Source organism: Salminus brasiliensis, chromosome 11 (genome assembly GCF_030463535.1).
Source record: "Salminus brasiliensis chromosome 11, fSalBra1.hap2, whole genome shotgun sequence".
In the NCBI taxonomy this organism is placed as follows: Eukaryota; Metazoa; Chordata; class Actinopteri; order Characiformes; family Bryconidae; genus Salminus; species Salminus brasiliensis.
The window spans coordinates 15,301,231-15,319,621 of record NC_132888.1 but is presented as its reverse complement, the minus strand read 5'-3'; the positions used below and the strand labels follow the sequence as shown (position 1 = coordinate 15,319,621).

Sequence of the window (18,391 nt, the reverse complement as noted above, 5' to 3'; positions counted from 1 at the left end):
GAAGAGAAAATGCCACAGAGGTCAAGGTGTGTAATGAAGCATTCTGGTGGTGTGAATGGTTATTAACTGCTGCGAGAATGCACTCACTTTCCTTAGGTCGGCCTCTAGAACAGCGCAGAAGAAAAGGATCACTTCCACAATAGTGCCAACACAGTCAGAGGAGTATGAACGGTGAAGATGTTGCTCTAACTACAGCACACACTTCAACAGTGGGGGCTGAAGTAAGCGTAAGTATGAGCACCCTTTACCATGCTCAATCAGAGCGGCTTTGGAACTGACACACACGTAAATGTAGATATGCTAACTCACATAACTCAACAAATTTTTTATACAATATCAGATCATACATTCTTATATGTGTAAGTAGGGAGACATGGCAGCCTACCATGTTTAGTTATTGGTTAAACAATTTTTTGAAGTTATTTGAGGAAGACTTATTATATATTTACGCAAGCAGCCTGCACATCTCTGCTACAAATGAAATAGTCAATTTGTTCCAAGCGCCAAACTGTCTGCAAACAATTCAGCCAAATGTCACATGAGGGCAAATGTTAGAGCTGTAACAGACTGACGGGTTAGTTGTAACAATCATTAAAAGGTCTGTGAAAGCAAATCAAACATTATTCAGTTGTTAGAATTGTATGTTATTGAAACAGATGAAACAGATTGAAATAGATGAACAGTTTTATTTATGATGATATCTATAGTAGGCTTTGGTGAACAGGCACACTGAAAAGGGTCCAAAAAAGTAACTGCTTCGACTTTATATGAGCCTGTATGGAACATCTCTCATTGTTCTCTTCGAGTGGATTAGTTATTACACTGTATAAAATCCAGGGCTACAACAAAGGACCTACTGAATCAATTACTATTATTGATTATTCAGATTATGAATCACTCAATTACCAAATAACTCTTTCTTAGCTATCAGCTTTTACATTGGGCAATGAAGGCAATGAAGATGAAACCCCTAATCATAAATACACTGTTTTAAAGCGCTTTCTTGCTAATTTAAAAGCTAAATAAATAGAACATCAGTATATTTGGACGTGCCCAAATGCAGCAATTAAATAGCACTTAAATATAACAGTAATTTATAAATAATAACAGTAAACAAAAGAAACAAAGAAGACAAATAACAGTAGTTTTAGCTTTTATTTTGACAGTTGTTTTTGTGTTAGTGACTTTTATTTTGACAGTCAGTTTATACGGCCTGTACAGTTTGATATGGTCTGTTTGTGATGTAGGGGTTCAGTGGAGTTTTTAGTCCATCGCTCTGAAGTTGACTTCTTCTCAGTTCTCAGTTGTACACTCAGCCTGTGTTTATCCGAGCTTCACCTGCACCTCACACTAACATAACTTTGCTCTCCACTCACACACCAGAGTGATTTCGCTACAGATGTGTGACTTTTGCTCGGTGTGTTGCAAACTGAGGGAACAGTTACTGTGAAGAGTAACAGCGGCAGTAAAGCTGTAGTCCATGCTGTTGAGGTTCACATGCATCCCGAACCTTTCCTAGCTACGAGAGAAACATGCGCAGTGCTATTAAATTATTAGTATTATTAAAGCTATTAAATTAGATGCCAACTAATGTGGTCGCTGACTAGTTTTGCACCCCTGGTAAAACCAAATTTTGCAGTGTGGAGGCTGAGCTTTAGCCTGGCTGGCTCTCGCTTTGCGTTATTTACATGCTGTGGTATACTAAATCCACCAGCGAACAGCGGAGTTATGTGACTTCATACAACTCCGATTGACTCAATAGAACAAATGGCTCTTCAAGCGATACCACAGAAGAACCACTTTGTGTTCCATAAAGAATTCTGTTTGAGGTACATTTTAAGGGTTTAGGGAAGTGGATGTGAAAGTTATTCACAATCTCTTTTACAAAAATTATTCTTCCAGAGCATCACGCGAAGAGCCGTTTGTAGCGTTAGGATGAATTTTCTAAACGTCTGTCCTGATGATGTAGCTATGGGAATATGCCCGTCATCCCGCACATACCTGTAGTGTAATAGGTGTTATAGCCTACATAGTACCCTACACCTAATCCTAGCCATAAACTGAAACCCCAGTCATCAAACTAAATAGCTTAACCGTTTTGGCTCCTGACAAAGGAAATTACCTCCAGTTTTTAACGACCACATGCACTCGAGTCCACACCCAGAATTAACAGAAGGATATTCGTTGCAGACGTGCTGCAGTAAGAGTGAGAGAGTGCATCACAGGGCAGCAGGAGGAGCAGATGGGGCAGATGGAGTTCAGAACCGCTGCTCCACACACACACACACACACACACACACACACACACACATACACACACACACATACAGTCACACACTCACAACCACAGGAAAACACCCAGAATATGTTAAGCTGAATGGGGCGGGACATGGAAGACAGATACAGCTCCCGAACTACAAAACACAACTGTCAGAAACCATCCCTGCACACACACCAAGAATCAGCCAGCGAGGAGAAAAGTCTCAGTGAACAGAAGAAAACTCTCTCTCTCTCTCTCTCTCTCTCTCTCTCTCTCTCTCATATCCCTCACTCTAAACAAGTCCTGCTTTTACGCAGGGCATTGTGTTTAATGTTCCAAATGCCAAATCTGAGAGGCTTCAGTGCCGCCGCTCTCCCATGGCATGCATAAATTGCCAGTAAATTAGAATATAAAAGACGCGCAGAATGAAATCTATCCGCCACAGCGCATGTATATGTATTCCGTGCCTCAGAAAGGTCACATTCAGGCCTGGTGCGCTCCGGCAACATGCGATTATTCAGTCACTAACAGGATGGAAATACCAGCATTCTCATTGAAGGCACAGCACAGCGTCGCTTCACTTCCTGCCCACTATTTTGTTTTTCTGCTTTCATGCTTGTATTAAGTAGCTCCTTTTCACGCCTTTGTTTCTTTTCAGCAGTGAGGTCTAGAGGTAAACAACATGAAAAGTAAATTATATATATAAATGCAAGTACGCAAGAAAACAAATCCGTCACAGACATTTTTCAAAAAACAGTCAAATTCAAAGGAAAAAGGTAACGTACAGCGCTCAGCGTCCATGTCAGGAAATGCAATTTGCATGGACTGTGCATGCAGATAGAGTTACACTGATTACAGGTTATACCGGTATCAGTGGGTATCGGTGTCAGGCAGAAAATGCTGGATTGGACTACGAGTGGAAAAATGACTTCAATTTCATCCTGTAACAAATCTAACCTGAAATAACACACACATACACACACTCACACACTGTGCTGTAATGCTGTTAGCTGCATGGTTCTTCCTCTGGGGTTGTTTGAGCATGATGGCCATCCCCATTGAAGTGAATCACTTCAAAAAGATAATTTTAAAGGAGTTTCTAAAGCAGGACTATGGTATCGCCTGATACTCAAGAGCTCAATAATACTGTCAATTAAAAACAAAGGCGCTACAAGTGCTTCTTCAAGGGATACCACAGATCCATAAAGAACCATGTCCGCAAAAGTGCGAGTGATGAACATTTTAAGGGTTTAGAAAAGTGGATGAGAAGGTTCCTCAAAATCTCTTTTACAGAAATGGCTCTTCTAAGGCATCACATAGCCTTTATTTATTACTTTTTTTAAGTACAAAACTTGGCATCTCAAACACCAAAATTTCTAATCTTTGTGGACAAGAATTTCCGAATGAATTCTGTTGATTGGCTATTTTGAGGGTTATATTCTCCACATTCTGCTTAATTCTGATTGGCTGAGCCACACTGAAATCTACAGTAGCATACTCAGTATACACACAATGCCACACATCAACTGAATTCTGTATTAAAGGCACTGTATGCGATTTCTGCGTTCTGTCTGCGTGCTGGGAAAAAGTTCCTGGCTCTGTACACAAAACAAAGTGACTCGCACCAAGAAACACAACACTGTTCCAGCCAATCAGCAACAAGGGGCATTCATGCTTGTGTACAGGACTGGGAGAAGGGGAAGGGCATGAATGAAGACATGTGTAAACATTGCTGAGGTGTTTGAAAAGTGGTCTCTGACTTATTTTTGCTGTAAAAGCTCAGTATCATTTTGTCTTGTTTGCAAATGTTTGACTGATAATCACAACTGGTGTGCTTAGAAGCAGCAACTGAAGCAACAGTTTGCTAACCAACAACACGCATGAATTTGCGGGTGGAGCTTCTGAAGGAACACTGAAGGGAGTGGTGTGTTTGTTTTGCGGTTGATTTCAACGGTCATTCTCCAGAATCATCTTTAGCTGTTTTGCTTATGTTGTTGTTTAGCAACCTAACTAGCTTAATGCACGACACTGCATGGCAGAATAAGAGTTTGTTGGGATTATTTATAATATTATACTGAATTATTATTACACTGTGACACAACCCCACAGTGTAAGGCAACACATGGCCTTTCATGGCTTATTGCTTTGCTAAAACACAGAAAAAGATGTAGCTAGGGAAAGTAAGCCTGAAGTCTAGTGTTATCCAACAGTAGAGGTTTCAAAAACAAACAAACAAGCGAACAAACAAACAAATAACTAAAAACAGCAGGTGCAGAAGTAAAGCCTACATCAAAAAGCTGCTGAAGTGAGCGCGAGAGTGTTACTTAGGTAGAACTTAAGAAGTCTTCCCGTGGTACAGCTCAGAATGCAACAAAGGAGAGTTAATTCACCACTTTTACAGGAGCTGCTGAATACCAGACAAAAAAAAAAAAAGTCATGCACAGAGCGAGCAGGGCGGGGTAAACAGTAATGATGTAGGATGAAAAGAGAGGTTGGTATTAAAGAAAGAAGCCCAGCGCGGTCAGTTTTAGGCGGACACTGTAAGCACATGTTGGAACAAAAGCATTCGGGGGTTCATTTTACAAACACTCATTTTACAAAGCTTTTACTTTAAAATAAATAAATAAATACATGCATGCATGCCTGCAATGATCCTATAGATGAGAGCAGATGCATGCTAGATGAATTTAAGCATAAGACATACTAAAATTAGGATTTATCATATGGCAGCGAGGCAGCGAGTAGGATGTGTGCGATGTAATTTGCACATGGTGAACAGTGAGAAGAGATTTGGAGCACAAAGCTCGTAAAATCCCTCCCCACGCTCTCTCAGCGTGTGGCCACTGGCACATGCCTGGCTCGTCAGAAACATAAACAGTGGGCCTGGCAGGCTGCGCCACAGACAGGCAGACCGGCAGCCTGCCTGAGTGAAGTGCCTGTCAGTCCTAGACCAGGAAGTCCAGGAGGCTTTAGGAAAAACAATCTGCACGTTCCATCCAACCGCAACGGGCCGCAACAAAGCATCTCGCAAATCCACCGCCGTCTCCTGACGCCAAATAATTAGCAAAGACGGGACCACCATCCAGCGCCGTGGATTCAGAGTCACCGGGGTACAGGAGGATTGCAAGAGACTTGAAAGAACCCCCTCTGACATAATCGTGATGCTGTGGTCAGCGCATTAGGACAAAGCCACTGATCAGAACCACGGGAGAAGCAAAAGTCACTTTCTTGTACACTTTCTTCCCCAGCATGTTCCCAGTTTATCGCTACTGAAGGAAGCGTGCCCCCGTGTTTCCCTCCCTGCCATGCATGGTAATTTTAATTACGCATGGACTTGTGAACGAGACTCAGTCCAGCTGTTTCCTTTCCTCCTGATTCCCGGTGTGAGTGGTTTAGCCACTGCTCGGGCGCTCTTTGCTTCGATCAGATGAATACAATGCTCCCAGCTTTCTCCCCCAATGATACGTGCTGCTAATTCGTTAGGGATGTAAAGAGACAGTACAGCTAAGATGCGGCATCAGATCACTAGCAGGATAATAACCATTGAGAATACTGCCACAATGCAACAGTCTTGACCAATGAGAAATTTGCATGGAGACAGTAACTCAGCCACTTTGCTGCCTAATTGCATGTGCATGTTTATTGATGCAAAAGAAGCGTCCGCAAGGGAGTCTCCAATACTAGCAAGCATTATGGGAGAATTTGCTAAACATACCAAGTACAAATGTAAGAGTTTTAGATGGAAGGAACATAAAACTCACTGCAAAAGGAAATCCCTTCATACAGTTCTTTAGTAAAAAAAACAATGGTTCTATATAAACCAGAACCCTCAAAGAACCTGATGTGACTACTGTGCATGTGCACATTGTGATGATGACGATGATGCTGAAACAATATATTGTGCAGCCCTAACTAGAACTATACAGATCAGCTCTGGACCTGTTTTGCTGCCAGTTAAACTGGTACCTTGCAAGAATAGAATAATGGAATAATGAATAGAATAATGAAGGAGGACAAATCCTCAGAATCATCAGCTAGATGGTTAACACTTGGATACAATTGGCTGTTCCAATAGGGCAATGACCCCAAACATACATAATAGATGATGGGGAATGGGTAAAACAAGCTAGCATTAAGCTTTTGAATGGCCTTCCCAATGTCCTGAGCGTCACCATATTGGAAATGCATGAACTTATGCTTGCTTCCAACCAACAAATTTCATTAAACTCGACCAACTCTGCTAATCACAGTGTCAAATATCCTATTATAATTTTGGCAGAAGTTTGTTGACGGTTGCCAAAAGCATCTGATCAAGATGCAACCAGGTAAGGAACATTTTACCAATTAGGTGTGCTGTATGTAGAATTTTGATGCTCGGAAACCCCCTCAGAATTGAAACTTGTGCATCAAAGTCTTGTTTTGACCGCTGTCTACCACACTGCACTAGAAAATAACAATAAGGAAAGTACTATATTGTTATTGACATTCATTTCTACTATGAGTGTATGTAAACCATCCACCATAACGCAGTCTAAAGAAGATAAAGAACCGTCTACAAAAGGTTTTCCAACAAAGCAAATAACTATTTCATTGTTTAAAGGGTTCTCAAAGTTTTCTCAAACCATGTGCTGATGATATGGTCTATAAGCTATCTGTGAAAAATGAAACCTATATAATTACAACAAAAACTTAAGAAGTTGACCAAAAATGTTCCTAAAAATGTATATATAAATATACTTGAGAATAGCGAGGACGCCTAAGCAGGAGACGTCTTTCGATATCCTCAAGTTATTCCCTCATTTTCAGGAACATGGTTTGCTCAACTTTTGATAATCTCTTTGTTTGCTGGGAGATGGTACATCTCACAAACAGAATCGACCTATAGGTTGGAAAACTACACTATGTTCTACAAGACCAGTACAGAAGCAACTGGCATCCCATCTGCAAGCTTTGACCAGAAGCTAGTGAGCTGTTCTCAAAAACATGTGTAAGATCAACCACTTCAAGGAGTTGGAATACGCTTAATGAATAAGTCAGTTCCAAGGGTTCCCAGCAGAAAGAAGGTGTTGCTCCACACCCTGTCCCAAGCGCCCACCTTCGTAGAACCACAGTGCTCTGTAAGAACAGGCTTGTCTGGAACCTGTGAGACCAGTGTGTTTTGAAGATCAGACAGCGGATCTGAATATATTAACAGCCAGCGTCACTAATCACCTTATTTTTCTTTTAAACCATCCAGCCACTCCAATAAGGAGGTCAGCAGCTTGGGGTAATGCTCCGAACATCTGTGAGTGATGCTGCGCTTTGGAGGACGGGATGACAGTGTGTTGTCATTAAGACGGGTGACAGGGGGCACGGGGCCCAGACCCCCTTTCCCACCTGCTTACGGCCCGCCCTGCAGCCAGCTGTTGAGAGCGATGGATGGCAACCACCTGCTGCGGAGGAAAATTAGAACGCGTGTCTGCTTTATTCCGCTCCTTTTGAACGCGTTTCATCGTTCACTCCCTCGTTGTGAAATTGTGCTCTCGAGGCTACAGCAGAGACAGATTGGTCAGCTCTTCAATCGCGACGGGCAAATTGACAATCTGTCTTTCCTCTGAGCCTGAAAGAGAGCAACTGAGGCATTTCGCATCTCTGATTCCTCTCTACGGCTTTGATAATGTTTATCAGAATGGCCAAAAATATAAGACCGACTTGCAGTCGGCAAAAACAATTACACTCCATCTTTTCTTTAATCTATTCAAGGTGACATTTAATGGGCCGAGTTGCTCTTGTTGGAAACCTTCGGGGAAAGATAAATCAGTCAGCAAAATATAATTCATTTTAATGGATCGTGAATGTTTTTATTTTCCTAAGTCATATTTAAAAAGGATCTCCGCTGTCTGGGAAGGGTGCCAACAAAGACTCCGCTCCGGCTCAAAGCAAGAGCTGCTTGTCTACGGAAGTATCACTTCCTGAGCTCGGTCATACACAACGCCTCTCATTACCAGTAGCTATATATCATTATATTGAGGAGAGATTTGCTTAAAGCGACTCTTGTGAAGGCAGATAAAAGAGTGTATTTCAACAACATAATGGGAAGAATGGGTTGGATTTGAGGGTGGATCTAAACCCCGCCGATTTCTTTAGTACGTTGACGATGTAATGAGAGGTCAAGATGTCAAAAAAGCTTAGAATGTCTTAATGCGTCACTCACAAATAGAGCTAGGTTTATAAAACAGCAGTCCGATTTACCATGACAAGGTAGCACATCTGTTCATTCATGAATGGGAATTACTATATAGTGTGCTACTGAATCCATGGCGCTGGGTGGTGGTCCCATCTTTGCTAATTATTTACGCAAAAAATATAACCTCAACACATGTGAAGGAAATTGGGGTCTGGGGGTCACGAGCCCTGCCTTCCAGTCAGCACACAGAGGAAAGAAGGAGATGTAAAAACAAGGACATTCACAGAGCTGTGCCTTTTTGCCATCAGTTGGCAAAGTCCGAAAGAGCACAATTGGTGCCCTTGAAGCGATGTTGGCGGGCACAGGAGTCTGTTAGGTGGTTTGGTGGAGTTGGGGATTCAACGCTTGCCTCTGAGCGTGTCGGCTGCCTCGCGGCAGTTTAAAAAGAGGTGGTGGATGGCTTTGCATGTATCCTTCTAGAGTCAGATGCATTGCTAGTGTTAGGAATTTTATCTAGAAGTTTGTCCATATTGCACAAAACTAAAGAAGCGAACCGGCCTGTTCTGGCTGGCTGACTGACTATATTTAAGGCTGTGACCGCATAAATCTGAGCTCTTCCTTAAAAAACAAACAGCACGGGAAGACGGCCTTTTGTTCTTTCTTTCATTTCTCACCTCCCCCCATCTCATTGGTCAACCAGCAAGCAGCCCTGTTGTGGCAGACGCATCACAGAGGCCCGCTCTGTGCAGGGAGATGATATGAGGAGCTGGTTGACCTTGCTTTCTCACTAGAGTACACTGCAGGAGCCATCTCTTCAGAGTGCGAACCCATCTCCCCTATTGCGTATGCTGAGCCATAAAGCATTCCTTGATGGCAGGTACAGTAGCATCTCATCATGGCTGGCCCCAAGTCCCCCCCCCCGGAGTGCAGATGGTTTGAAAAGTTTGTTTGGTGGGGGAGGGGAAGCAGGTAATGCGCTGGCATTTCAGTTAATTAGTACTGCAGTCTGGCAAGTCCTTCACCGTTTCCTTGTGCACTTGACTTACACAACGAGAACACTCGCGGAGAGCTTGCTGGCACACACATCCACTCGCTGCCGGCATGCGGCGGATCTATTTATCAATCCGATCTGCCTCATCCATTTATCTATCTCTCCTCCCCCCGACTCTATCTCCCCATCTAGCAAACCAACACAGCAGAACCCCACCGTTGTTGACACTCATTTAAAAGGACATGCCCTTTCAGAGAGGCTGCGTCTCATAGCGAATTCTGTCTAATTATTGTGCGTGCATGCGTGTGTGTGCGTGAGTGTGTGTATGTGTGTGTGTGTTTGGATGGTGTTTTCTCCTCCTGATGTGTTAGTCTCTCTCTTGCGCTGGCAGACTTCCACCAGAGCCCCCCTGCGCGGCTCTGGGCTCCAGTAAGTGCGACTTACACACTCATTCTCCGCCATGTAAGCACAGTAATTGTATATGATGCTCAATACCTTTGAGGCTTCATTAAAGCTTTGCATCAAGCTGCAGATGGAAACACACAAAAAAAAAAAACCAGAAAAAAAAACAAGCCCTGCCTTCCAGTCAGCACGCAGAGGAAAGAGGGAGATGTAAAAACAAGGCCATTTACCAAGAGCTTTAGAATCATTTCGAGTGCGGGAGATAGTTATCCCAGTGGGACATTGTTTTGCGTCTCTCTTTTTTTGTCCGTTAGCCTAGCACGATGTGTGACAGTATGCTAATGCGCGGGCAGCTCTCCACAAAATCAGTCTCCACGCTGTTAGCACAATCGTGTTTTGGAGGAACACTTATAATTTCCCTCTTATCTCTCCGTCCTTCACCCCAACTCATACCGACTGTTTTCACACTGAGCCACGCTATTTTCTTGCATGCACCACTTCTGGGCTGATGAGACACAAGCGTATCAATCTCCTTCGAAGGCAAACCCTCTAAAGTACCAAAAAAAATAAAATAAATAAAAACGCCTCAAAAAAGTTCACAACAAACGACAGTTTGAATTACGGACCCGTAATCCTGTTTTCTAGCGACCGATTTTTTGAAGAGGCAGCAAGCCTGAAAGGGGGCTGTCAATCAAACGCCGCCTTTGCTTCATGCTCCTGGACGGCTTTGTGGAATATCAGCCACCTGCAGGCTTCCTCCCAGCTCACAGAAGCCCTGGACACAGCAGTGGCTCTCTCACCGAGAGGCGGCCTGGCAGGTGAACGCTTATTTCAGGCCACATCTCAGAAGCTAGCTCCTCGAGCTTGAAGATCACAGGAGCCCCCCTGAGTCCAAAGTTATTACCACTCCAAGGCCACCTCCACAGGTGAGCGGGTGGCACTCGCTGGGGATTGGAAATGCCACAGTCTCCCTGGAAATAGGCCTTATTTCCACTGTTAAATCCTAATAGTTCGGCGGGCTGATTTAATTGGCACACTCCATGCCTAGAAAGTGCTGGAGGAGATTGTAATCGGCCCCTGCGCCGCTTCAGGCTCGGCGGGACCAGCCAAAGCTAATCTGATAGCGCCGCTCAACGCAGCCGATGGGCCCGAGCCAAAAGCCCCGACAGATCTGTGACAAAAATCTTCAAAATGTGGGCAATCTGAGAGAAGCATTTTACCTTTACACTTCATCCCATCAGCTTACCTTTACAGCTCTCGCACCGTCCAATAGCCCACAGATTGAGGCAGCGCTATCTCTCAGAGATTTGCTCATGTTAGCAGGGCCTGCAAATCCTCTTCAATCATGGTCAATCTTCTTAAAATAGCCGGTCTTTTAAACAGAAGTGCCTGGCCAGGGAGGTGTTTCCACACACTATCCAATGACTCAGTTCAAAGGCAATCAAGGCAATCCCTGCTTACCCAGAGGGACCCCATTCAGAAGATTTACCTGGATAAAGCGAGACCAGGTGGACCCCGAGTAAAGGAGCAATGACATTAGGTCCCCTTGAAAAGGATGCGGCGTCTTGCTGTTGAACAGAAAATATACAGTAATACGACATGAGAGCCTGAAAACGTGAAGTTCAAGGGCTGTTTCTTTTGGTGGTTAACAGGAGACTCAAAGAGAGCTGCAATACTGCTGTCTGTAGACTTCTCACAGTTGAAAGAGGTTGAGTTTTTCTTACAATGCTCTCCAGGAGCCATCTGTCACCGAGATCAACGCTGCAAGAAACACAGTGTTTGAGAACCTACCAAATCTCTTTGGCTTTCCAAGAACTACTTTGATGAATGTTTCAGTCCTGCACCAAAATCAAGCTCAGGTCAAGAGAGAAGTTGGTGTACAAGACCGCTCCCAACAAGCTCTCAAGTCCAGTCCTGTTGTTCACTAAATCATCTTAGTGCCAAGGGACTTTAAAGGGACAAGCAATTAGTAAATAGAGCGATTAGAAGGTAAGATTAACTTACAAGCATGTTGAAAAAGCTCTTTAATCAAGCCCTGATAAATGAGAGAAAAAGCTTTCCTTTCCTTTGATGATCTGATGGATTCCCACCTTATTGATTTATCTGCTTTTGGAGAAAGACATCACAGAACAATAATAAACAAAACAGTATTTAATGCAACAGAACTGCAGCACATACACTGTCTTTATAGTCTAATGGTTTAATAATGAACTTAAAAAAAAAAAGCAGCTGTTAAAACAAATGATCGTCTGCAGGCCAAAAATAACCGTCCTTTCATCCCTTATTTTAATAATCAAGATTACAGGCCGTGCACTCTGATAAATCAAAGGGTCCTAAATTCAACGACGGCCCATCTAGTGAAGGAGGGTTCTAAACGGTATTAGTGAGGGTCCGCACTACAAGCTTGGGAATTAGAGGCGCAAGGAGGGAAGAGAGGTAGGAAGAAAAAGCACGGCAGACAGAATTAAAATGGAAATCGCTGCCAAGAAGCCGTTTAACTTCCCATCCTCGAGTGGGCGTTTTAAAAATCGTCCCCCCTTGACTCCTGGAAACACTGCCAATACTCAGAGCAAACAAAGGTCAGGGAAAATATTAAATCATTTGTCTCTTTTTTCCCCAAACAGCATGCTCTGTTCGCTTTCATTTCTCGCATTTTAGAGCCCATAACCGCAAGTGATTTTACCGGCTTTAAAGCTTCGCAGCAGCCCCTACAGCTGGGGAGAAATATTCTGGGTGCATGGTGGGTTTCTTTATTTCTTCCAGCAAACCTGCTTCAAAAGATCACACGAGCTAACTGTTAAGATGACAGTCGGAGCTGCTCTTTTGCGCTCGAGGCCATTAAAACAAGACATATTAACCTCTCTGTGCATTAAAAAAAGTAAAATTCAAATTCAATTAGGCTTTTTTTCTAAATAAAAAAAAAAGCCCCTCAGAACAAGGAAGAGGTTGGCAAACAAAGCCCGGAGCGGGAAGTCGCCGCGAGCGGGAGAGGTTAAAAGGTGCGCTGAGGTAAGAGACGGATTCCAGGTGTGACACAGCCCCAAAACCTATTGGGTGGGTGGAGGAGGGGGGAGCGAAGGAGGCAGAAACAGAGATCAATCTGGAGCTGCGAGAGATCAGTGACTGTGCCACCGAATAGGGGGCCGTCTGGGCCGGCGGCCCGCACCAAAATCAATTGTGTTTTCAATCTTCACAAGAAGATTTGGTTTCACTGGTTGGCACAGGCGCTATGAAAACCATTTTGAGAGCTTGTTAAAGAGTCTGTAGCGAAACAAACACAGTCGCGGGGCTGGGAGCGACTCCGCAGGGCGGAAGGGACGGGTGGAGGGAGCGCAAGAGAGGAAGGGAGGGGTGGAGCGAGGGACGGAGGGCGAGGAGGTGGAGACGAGCGAGCATCATCTCAGAACTAATCCGGAGCAGGCCGAGGAGAGCCGCCGCTTTTTCCACTCCTTCTCTTTTCATCCCTCACTAACTCCTCATTTGTTTCCCTCCTACTCTCCAGAGGGCACTGGAGAGCGCCAAGCTCGTGATTGAGTATTTCCGCCGTCTTAAGGATTTTCTACCTTTTGTTAGCCACTTTCCGCTTGTGTGAAGGCACTGATGTGTGGAGGACATTTAAGGGCTCTGCTACGGGCTCTGCAAAACCCCTCCTGCGGGAATTACCACTAACCCTTTAGTGCCAGCAGAGGACACTGGCCAGAACAGCGCACATGGCTCAGAGATAAGGCCACTGACCCACACGCACATTAACTTTCATCAATGAGAAAAACTGAAAAATTCTATTAACCTGTGAAGTCTATCTACAGAATATAACCAAAGTCTGCTACACTAATATGATAAAAAAATGAAAACACAGGAGCTTGAACATCCAACAAGTAAGTGTCTATGATGCAAACTATCAGATAAATCCATAGCCAATAAAAATCTATAAATACATACATATATATATGCATACAACGTAGTGTAATCCGTTTCTGTAGTCAAACCGCTATGATGAACATCCATCAAGACAGCAAGTTTTATGGAGAATCCCACTTTTGTATTAAATCATAAATATGTATTCAGAGTGGCATACCAGGACCAAAAGATTACCAGGTTTCCCAGAAGTATAATGTTTTAAAATCACTCAGAAAATTACTCTGAATTTGTCCAGATTCTTAAATTGTAGAGGTTTCCCACCTTTTGTGGCTGTATTCCAGCCAACACCCTCATGTGTGGCTCACATGGGTGGAAGGTGGGTCCCAGGTGGGAATGGGCTCTGAGCGGGTTTGTACATGTGTTGTTACATGTGTTTCCCCATCATTACAACCCACCATAATCTCACATGGGTCCCATCTAGGCCCCTTGTACAGTGTACAACCTAGACGGAGGCCCATGTTTAACCCTTTCTGGTCCCATCACTGACCCTGTTGGGACCCCGATGGGCATGCATACGTGCTGCCAACATGGAACCCATGGATAAAGGTTCCTGGTTCCTAGCTGAGCTAACCCTACAGGCTGGAATGTTACCATTTTATTTAACGTAATGCAAAAAAATTGAGTTAAGCTGCTTTAGGTTTAGGTAAGTCAATCAAAACAGGACATGCCACTGAAAATCTTCTTTGAGCCACTTTAATGTGTGCAGTGATTAAGAGCAATAACAGCAACCTAAAGGACAGCATAATTATGATAGATTATTAGCATAATCTAGGTGTTAATTACACCTTAAGCTTGTTTGCACATTGTTGCCAGACACTTTTATGACTGTTTATGTTGCGCTCGAGTCTGGCCAGTTTAGACTGATTCGTCTTAAGGACAGCTTTGGCCGTCTGCCAGCACAGATCTGGCCGCTAAAGCACTGCCATGTTTTCCACCCACTGTCTTACTGCGTATAGAGTGACAAAGCCTCCAAGGTACACTCCGAACAGCGAATCCATAAACACCCCCCATTAAATGAGCTTATCAAATCGGACTTTAAGTGCCCACTGATGCGAGAAGCCTCGCGCTAGGTGCTAACAGAGCGGAGCACTGTTTTTATTACCTGTGCCTGAGGTGAATCGAAACGTTGTTATTAAATGTTAGCGGTTCACCTGGTACGTTAAATTAACACTGAGCTCTTTGAATGCTGTCATTACGGGAAGCCCACACTCACTTTTTTTTTTCCTTTCTTTTTTTCTCTCCCCTTGTCGCCATTGCACATCTCTCCCTCGCACATCTGCACGGAGGGAAAGGGGAACACATGACATTTCATTACAGCAACATCAGAGCCCATCGCATCACCAGAGTAGTCATTATACCTGTCCGTTCCCTCGCGTTACAGCATGGCTCGAAAAGTGAATAAAAATCTGTTAAACTGTAAAACTGATCAGCAGATGAGAGGGAAATAAAATCAGCACTTCCAGATCATTTGGTTTGATGGTTTCTTTTAGAACACTTTAGAACACTTTCCAAAATGCTGCATTATTGTATTTATATAAAGCAGAAGTTTGGCAAAAAAAATTCTATTACTACAAACATAGTCAATCACTCAAGATGTGTTTGTTGTCTAAGGCCTGCATGTTGTTTTTCACTAGAGCTCTGATACTACTGTAGCTAACAAGTAGCCTTATACTAGCCTAGCACTGCATTATTTGCCTGAATTATTAAACATGCCTTTGAAATTCTTAACTAAACTAAACTTACTGAGCTGGTTCCTGACACTATGGGCCTGTTTACACCTGGCATCAACAAGAACAGCAAGGTGTAAACACTTCCAAGACCCAAGAAGGTCGAGAACATTCTATGAAAATGGACTGCTACTACTGATTGTTTTGGGGGGTTTTTTTCTATGCAACATATTTTTAATCTTCCTTAACAGAAGGATTATTGCACCAAACATGCAGAATGATTATACAAAAAACAAAAAGATTACAGTTACAAATAAAAGGTTTGCACCACTATGGGAATTGTTGTGGGTCAATGGCAATATATTTAATATTCATCTACATATTTGTAGAGGTCAATGTATATAGATGAATAAAATGTAGAAATCTGGACTAAATCCACCTGGATTATCACCATAAAAACATATTTGTACAGGGTTACAAATAAGAAAATGAGGGAAAAACGGCTACACTCCGATTTCATAGTGCATCCCTACTGCCTACTGTAAATGTACTCGAAAAACATGCTATAGCCCCCAAGAACACCATAACTGTGTGTTAATTCCCCTCGCCTCTACCTGCAAGCTATTTTTTCAGACCCACACACCTTGTGCAGCCCTGCCTCAGCTCTGTTCCCCAGCAGTGAGCTCTTTCTCTCTTGGCCAGAGGAGGTTAAAAGTTCCCTCTGATACAGCAGGGGCTGGCTCTCACCCAGGGCGATATGGGAACCGGGGCAGAGGAGGCATAAAGGCCTGATTGTGGCTGGGCAACGGCTTGGAAACAACTCTCCGGCCTAATGAAACCAAAGCCAAGCTACAGCAGGATGGCAAAGTCCAGCACAACTTAAAAGGAAAACAGGACACAGAGGGGCTGGGAAGGGGGGCGGCAGTGACGAAGAAAGCAGGAGTAGTTTCAGCTTAGCCAAATAAGTGCACTTTGTTTGGAGACACGCTCCAAGCCGATTACAATAAACCTATGACTAAGCATAAGCCATCCCATCTAATTAGGCCGCCTGAAAGGTTGGCAGTGGAGGGGGAAGGGGTGTGGAGTGCATGCTTTTGCTTAATCATCACTACAAATGTAAAGTCGTGCAGTTTCCGAATAACCTGCTCATCATCACGACCATGTACTGTATGATTTGCTTATCAAAACCTAAGCTTGTCACAAATTGCTGATCCGAATCAATTAAAATGTGTGTGTATATGTGTATTTTTTATTTTATTTTACCTCTATCACATGTAACGCTCGCAACACTAGGAGGGTGAGGACTGATGCATGCCTCCTCCGTCACCAATGCCCCAGAGGCAAGCACCAGGTCTCCTGCTCTGATGCCTCTGCTAGCAGATGCCCATGCTATAGCAGATGTATGATGATAGCAGACAGAGGGAGACATCTACCCACCAAGAGAAAGCAAAGGCAGTTGTGCTCCCTCTGGCTCCGTCTGCTGATGGCAGGCAGCATGACCTGGGATTCCAACCAGCGGTCCTCACAGCACCTTAGTCTACTAGACCACTCTGGGCCACATTTTTATATTTCAAGTCTTTGTAAAGTTTTAATCTTTCTTCGAAAAGTGTATTTCAGACTCTTAATACATATGCATGGTTCGTCAGTGTTCAGTTTAGCCCATTTTTATTGTTTGACTTTCTCTAAAAACCCTGATTACTCAATAAAACAATGGGTTGATTACTAATGTAATTGATAGTGACGGCACTACATGTTGAACAGCTTCAGTGCTGTTACTTTGCAGGCTCGAACAAAATAATGAACTCATGAAGTCAAGTGTAGCCAACAGATTTTCTATGACATTTCCTAAATTACAACTCATTAAACTTACTAATTCTTTCACTTGAAATATGAGTCTCTTAGTACAAAGAAACAGCATGTAATAGTAAAGCAGTCTCAACTGAAAACACCTACATGAAAGGATTTTTAAGGGTCTTAATTCTGCAGAGGTGTGAAATGAATGCCCCTCAGTGTTTCTTGAAAGGTGTGTGAGTGTGTATGTGTGTTTGTAAGTGCGTGTGTGGTCTCTCTCCTGAAGTGTAAGCTGTCATGGAACAGAGAAAGGGTTCAGGAAGAGCATCGCATCCAAAGAGACAGATCCTGTGACCCTCCTGCCCCATGCCACCTGCTCTCCTCCCAGGAAGCTCGCTCTATGCCTGCAAAGGCACAATTAATTGGCCTGCACATGCACAAGCACACCCACAAGCGCACACACACACACACACACACACACACACACACACACACACACACACACACACACACACACACACACACCTCTAGCAAAGTACCATCTTATCCTATGCCATTATGGCAAAACCTGTGTGTTGGCAGACATGCAGAGTCCTCAAGAGATTGCAACAAATTAACCAACAGCTTTCACATCTCTGACAAATCACACAGAGACCTCCCCTAGACCTTTCACACACAAACACACACTATAGAAAAATAGATACACTATATGTCCAAATGTATGTGGACACCCTTTCTAATGAGTGCATTCAGCTACTTTAAGATGCACTCAAAGCCTAATCCTATTGGCACCATGTCTAATGCAAGGTGTGGGCTAAAGGGGTATAAAGCTACCCCTGGAATGACGGTGCTCCATCCAATACTTTTAAGATAAGCTGTTGAGTTGGGGCGGGGTGAGGTGAGGTGAGGTGGTGGTAGCCAACATCCTACCTGCCAACACCTTTACAATGCTCCCAAAGCTAGAAGAAAGCCTTCTTCCTGGACAGCAGGGACAGTTACTCCAACAAATGCAAGATAAACTCTTTTTAATGCCCTTGATTTCGAGAATAATTGTTATGAGCAGGTGTCCCGATACTTTTGCCCATATAGCGTATGGGAGGAGGGGTTCCATCCCCACATTTAATTACGTTTCACCCCAAGAGAAAGCAGCTCTCACAAAACCAGCTTCCCTCTAACTTTATTAAGACGACAGTTCA

The 18,391-nt window shown here is 43.6% G+C and overlaps 1 protein-coding gene across 12 annotated transcripts in view; it reads right to left on the bottom strand.

The window, feature by feature from the left end:
- The window catches only part of msi2b (musashi RNA-binding protein 2b), a 297,133-nt gene that overhangs the window by 204,060 nt on the left and 74,682 nt on the right, over positions 1-18,391 (bottom strand). The window lies entirely within an intron of this gene.